Source organism: Manis javanica, chromosome 16 (genome assembly GCF_040802235.1).
Source record: "Manis javanica isolate MJ-LG chromosome 16, MJ_LKY, whole genome shotgun sequence".
In the NCBI taxonomy this organism is placed as follows: Eukaryota; Metazoa; Chordata; class Mammalia; order Pholidota; family Manidae; genus Manis; species Manis javanica.
This window is the reverse complement of record NC_133171.1, coordinates 13,522,693-13,528,945: the sequence shown is the minus strand read 5'-3', so window position 1 is coordinate 13,528,945 and position 6,253 is coordinate 13,522,693. Positions and strand designations below refer to the sequence as shown.

Below are 6,253 nucleotides of genomic sequence, written 5' to 3'. Positions count from 1 at the left end.
GACAGAAACTGATATCCTGGAAAGTAATCCAAAGCAGTATATTTCTGTGTTAAGTTAAAAAAAAAAAAAGAAGAAACTTAATGCCTTAACAAAGATGAACATTCTGGGACAATTTGGCCAGTTCATACCTGGCCCTTTGTGGCATTCCTGAAAAATCCTCAACCACCTATAAAATCTTAGATCCTAAACCCTTAAGGGCACCTCTTCTTTGACATAGCACACACTTCCCTTTCTCCAAGTGTGCACCTTTTTGCTTTAAATAAACTTCTCATTGCTCAATTTATAATATTTTGTCTCTGCACTTTTCTGGAGGTAAGCATCTTTGTTAATTTTCTTTGTCATTCTAATTCTCCAAATTTAACCTCAAACCTTCACTCCCTCTGTCCTATTTCAGATAAGTAAGGAGGGGCTGTTTAGAGTCCAGATCTGGGCTTGCAAATTACTGTCACCTGGGTGCCTGGGTGGAACTGCAGCTGACAGTCATGCTCTTTAGCAGCCTGCCTGAAAGTCTTCTTTCTTTGTCTCTAGGAAGTTCACAGAACATAATCTCACTCCATCCAGTGCTCTGCAGCTCCCCCAAAACCTGGATTGGTAGGGACCCAGTTCCCATGCTGTGAGGATCCAAGTGGACACTGGACACCAGGTGAGACTAGTTTAAGGAGTTAGCAGGGGATGTGCCCCATGCTGAGTAGCAGTTCAATGAACTTCCTTTACTATTCTAATCTGTCATTCCCTGACACTGTTGCTTTAATAAATTCCTTCTTTACCTGGTACTCTGACTTCCCTGTGTCTCCAAACCAACCTCTCTTCCCAGCAAATACACTCCAAGGAAAGAATGGTCCTGAGTCAAGGTAGACAAAGGAAGGTTTACTTGAATAAAGCAGAGAGGAAGGGGAAGCTCATTGACAGGAACTTGCAAGCTCAGAGCTCTTAGCCCTCTCTACTCTTTTGAAGCAGGACAGAGAGAGTGAAGACCTGTGCTTAAAGTCTGGAAAATAGAATGAAATAGCAAAGTGACAAAGATAACACTTGAAGAGCAAAGAGACAAAACATAATAAACTGAGTAGTAAGAAGTCTACTAAAAATACCCACTCAGAGAGAAGGCACACTTAAAGGCTAAGGATTCTGTCTTTTAAGGCTTTTAAGAATGTGGTAAAGGTCAAGGGTCAAGGAGTGTAGGCTTGTCCTGTGGTATCATGATGTCCATCTCCAGTGAGAGACAGTATGTCATTATCCATAGTCAGTCCTCCCGATAATTATGTAGAATAAACTGCCTGTTCTCCAAGACAGTTGCTTACCCCCAAGCACCGTAAACATTATCAGTTAAGACTGCCTGCCTTGCCTTAAGATAGGTACTCTGATTGTTGGCTGATTACCAAAGAATATGTTAGGGATCTAACTTCCCAGCTCTGCTTTTAAAATGGAATCTTAGTGTTAAGATAAGTACCTCTTTTTCTTACTGTGCTATTCATATCTTGGCATTTTTAAGAAAGTTAATAATGATCTTGTCCCATATCTCTGCCCCATCTCACCTGCATTAGCTAAAACAAGTCTCAAGGTCAGCCCAGATTCAGAGAATGTGGAATAAATTCACATTGCAAAGGGCACTAACTCTGAGTCCTCTCTGGCTCTCTGGCTTTATCTGATTAATTCTCTGAGTTCTTGGTGGGCCTGTGGGTAAAATTGCAATATTTCCAGAATCTCTCACCTGGCCTTAGTGCATCTCCGTATTAATAGGTATATTCAAGGGGTGGAGAAAAGTAGTCCACATCAATATGTGATTACAAAGGGGTGGAGAGCAAATGTACACCCGGACTGGAGATGTTTGGTGGGGTCCTTTTGCAGCAGGATCACGAGAGACACGGGTGAGCAGAAGTAGATGACTCCTTGTAAGCAATAATGAGTTTCTCCAACTTTATTTCTCCCTTTGACTGATTTTGGCTTCAAAGGTTATTTGCCCTGGGGTGGAAACATATTTTCCTCCCCGGAGTTACAGGTCCCCACCCTCTTTTCATCCCACTCATATTGGTCTTTCTGCCTAACAGAATTAGTTAAAGGATAGTAATAAAAAAGGGAAAGGAAGCAATTTTTTCCAGTTGATATTGGATATAAAGTATGTGTTCCAACTTCCTGGCAACTGTTAAGAGGAGTGAAGAATGATTTTTTAATGGTTTTTCTAATGATATGTAAGGCTCAAAAATAAAGTTAATAAAAAGTAAGCAAAAATGAGTTATGAATCTTTGCTCTTTGGCCATCATATAATTTGAAATTATGCAAAAATGGAGGATCTTGAAATTTTATAGCTAGCCTTTACTTACTCCCACCCCACAACCCAACTATCACAGGAACATCACAAAGGTAAGTTGTAACTCTGGGGGAAAATCCTGGGGCAAAATACCTTTGAAACCAAAATTAGTCACAGGGAGAAATAAAGAAGGAAAAACCTGTTTATTGCTTACAAGCAGTCATCCACTTCTGCTCTCCCAAGTTTCTCATGACCATCTGCAGAGGAAGGGCCCTCACCCAACTTCTCCTGTCCAGATATGCCCTCTCTAGCCCTTGTAATTACCTCTTGATATGGAGATGTACCAAGGCCTGGTGAGATACTCTGGGAATAATGCAATTTTACCCACACAAGTACTCTGAGAAGAGGTTTCTAGAAGTGGGAAAAAATGTTTTCCTTTACCCATCTTAGGTTTGTAAGGTACTTCTTGCTGAGGAGGGGCAGCACGGGGAAGTTACAGCTGGTATGTGGCCAGGGGTGGTTCGGAGGGAAGGGGCGAGTACTGGTGTGACAGCATCTGGTTAACTGTAACTCGGGAGATTTCTGCCAGTCGCTGTTGAAAAAATCTGTGGCATTATCTTGATAGTTCCGTTGTGGGTCTTCGGCGGGCACCGCCGTGGCCCTGACCGATAGAGATTGGTCAGTTATGTACCTGGTCGGCACAGTCTCAAGCTGCTGAGGTGACATGATCACGCTCCTTGGGGGTGACAGTGGAGGTTAGAGTCCCGTGGAGGTCGTGCCATGTGAGTTCATATGCTTGAGTGCGGTACCGAAACTCCTCGGTATAGGCAGTCGGATTGGCAGAGTATGAGCCCAGGTGTTTTCTATCTGAGGCAGGTCTCCCAGGGAGAAGGGGACATGTACTCAAACCAATCCTTCAGCGCCAGCCACTTCCCGAAGGGGGGCTAATAATTGGGCCTGGGATCTAGTGACCGGAGGGCTGGCCCAGTTAGGAGGCGGCTTAGGCATATAAAATGGTGGTGGGGTGGGGGAAGGAGGCAGTGTAGGAGAAGGACAAGATGGCGGCGATGACAGAAGAGGGGGGTATAACTTGTGGGTGGCAGGAGTATGGCCAGAAATAGAGGAGTTAGATGTGACGTCAGTAGGACCGGAGGTGGGTGGGGGGAGGCAATTGACTGAATTTGGCAGGACTGAAGTGGAAGACAAAGGAGGAATTAAAGATGGTGGTTTGGTGGGGGGAGCCAGATAGGGGAGAGGTGATAGGGGAGATGACACAGGGGTAGGCACAGTAGAGGCCTGAACGGAAGAGGCTTGGGCACCGGAGGGCGAATAAGGAGGAGCCTGGGAAGGGGCAGATGGTTGAGGAGAAGGGGACGGGAGAGACGGGGAAGGATGGGTAGTGGCGGAGGGGGGAGGCCAAGGTCCTCTGGGGAATCAGTAAAGGAAGATTCCGGCGCAGTGAGAGGTTGGTAGCCCTATCGGGGGACTTGGCCAGGAGGACCTGGGCCGAGGAACACTTAACACGGAGCACAATGCCCCAAAAGGCCTGGACACAGGGAACCTCGGCCCATTTCCCAGTCTGGTGACAATAGTTGCTGAGATCGGTGAGGAGGCCAAAATCAGAAGTTCCCTCGGGAGGCCAGCGAGACTGGTTATCCAGAGGATACGGGGCCAGGCCTGGGAACCAAGGAAGATCAGCTTCCATTTACGGATGTCCTCGGATAAGCCCGGAGTGGTGAGATGGGACGTGGGACACCTCAGTGGGGTCTGTGCCTCAGGTTTTGAGTGCTGGCTTCCCATGACTATCTCCTCTGACCCCGGGTCCCTAAACGAGCAGGTCTAGCGTCCTGGATCCACTCCTGTTAGGGACGGGAAAAGCAGGTTTGGTGATCTGGAGATAGGGACGTCTCCACTATGCCAGAGGGGCATCCGGCCGCGGCCGCGATTTTGGACCGGGCGCCCCGCGGAGGGTAGGAGGAGGGAGCAGGGAAGACGAGGGACCCACCAAGTTGTCTGAGGCCCTGGGATCAGGTCCTGCTCCGGAGAGAGGTCCTGGGTCGGGAGAGGAGCGTGGAGCCTGCTGGGGCCCCACACCATCCTCCCGGGTTTCGGCACCAAGTGTAAGGTAAATGAAACCAGACCAGGCAAGCGACAACAAAGGAGCCCAAAAAAATTTATTAGTGCAATCCCGGGCGAGGTTCACCGGTCAGCGTATCCACGGGCCAGGGAAGTCGCGCCCAGCAGGACGGGTGACAGGCTTATCAAGGGAGCTGGGAGAGCCCTGAGGGTATTGTAAACAGAACTGATTGGCCGGTGTAGGTGTTGTAATCACCGATGATTGGTCATGCTGGGCTGCTCGGGAGAGAGTACTGCGACGTGTTCTAGGCGGGACCTGCGGCTAGGGACCTTCCGTTGAATCATTTGAGTGACATTCGCTGTTCTCTTCCTTACTTAGCTCGAGTCAGGTTCCTCCAGTGAGACCCGTCCCTTCCTCTGGTACCTCCGGTCTTACAAGGTTTATGTATGACCTAAGACCCTGTAAATTAAACCAACAAATGACAGATTAAGAAGCGAAAAACAAATTTATTAACAGGTATAGTGCACATATTCATGGGAGTACTTAGTGAGGAATTTGGGCTTGCATCTTAACAAAAGAGCAGTACATTTGTAGAGAATGACATGACAGCGGAAAAGGACTTTGAGTATCCAGGGTGGCAACCTGTGGAAGACATATATGTGTACGAACAAAGAGAAGATAAGGGCTAGTTAGTAAAGTTCATTGTTATGGAGATTCCTCTGGTGCCATCTCTGTCTGGGCTGATAAGGGTCTAGAGTTGTCGCTCATGATTAACTTCCGTCCTTCCTGGTAAAGTGGGTAGGAGGGGACAGCTTTGCAAATTTATGTCTTGCTTTTAGGCAAATAGTGGGAGAGCAAGAGTTTTTCTTATATCTGCTGCTGCTTAATTTTGCCTTCAGCTCAAAATACGTCTTATGACAAAGTGGTATATTTTCATGTGACATATTCTGCTACCTTTCATATTCTAGAGATGCCCTCAAACCAGGTTTTGAAGGAAATTTTTACCAAATATGTAAATATAAACTTAAATTTTTTAAAGAAATGACACATGCTTATGGAAAAATCTACTCAGATCATCATTATTAATATTTTAGTACCTCTTCCAAGTCTTTAAAAATGCACTTCAAGATTACACTGTTCATTTACATATAAATGTAATTTTATATCTTTCTTTATTGTTGCCTAATACAGATTTTCAAAACTATTGATTGTAATGGGAAAATATTCATTATGTAATATGAAATAAAAATTGGAAGATACAAAACTAATTATACAGTATAATCCTATTTTCTTTTTATACATATGCTTTGCTCAGATATATGTTATTTATATGAAAAAGTAAGAAAAAGGAGAAGGAAAAAATATGAATAAATGACAAAATTCTCCATATACCTATATCCATTTTACTCCCATGGTTATGTACATTGAAAAACTGAGCTGTTTGAATGTACTGTGAAAATGGCGCTAGATTCCGACTTCAAGAATCTGGGCTTGCACTGGCCACAGTGTGACCTTGTGCAAGCCACTTAACTTCCCAGACTGTTTTCAAATCTAAGAGAGGAACAGTGTTGCCTACCTCACAGTCTGTTTTAAGAATTTGGTGATCTTATGGATGTAGAAGTGTTCAGAATAGTGCCTGGCACACAGTAAGCCCTCTACTCTTTTTCCTGCGTCCTAGCTCATTCTGTCTGAAGTTCAAAGTTTTCTCCACTAGATGGTGATGGCAGAAAAATGAATAAACCATATGAGATTTTTCTAACCAAATTTTAACTTTCTTTTTAAATCAGCACACATGCAAATAAATTTAAACTCTATTATAAGGTTTAAAGAAATGAGATCAATGTAAAGCAATAAAATCTTAAATTAAAAATTCTCCTTTAATACCTCACTGCTGAATTGTTTTCAGCTGGCTTTGGCACTTTGCTTGGAAC

At 44.7% G+C, this 6,253-nt stretch overlaps 1 protein-coding gene across 1 annotated transcript in view; it reads left to right on the top strand.

Moving 5' to 3' along the window:
- MYLK4 (myosin light chain kinase family member 4) overlaps positions 1-6,253 on the top strand; it is a 111,949-nt gene that overhangs the window by 4,806 nt on the left and 100,890 nt on the right. The window contains exon 2 of the mRNA XM_037010977.2: positions 529-643. The gene's annotated coding sequence lies outside the window, so the exon portion shown is untranslated. The remainder of the gene's footprint in view (positions 1-528; positions 644-6,253) is intronic.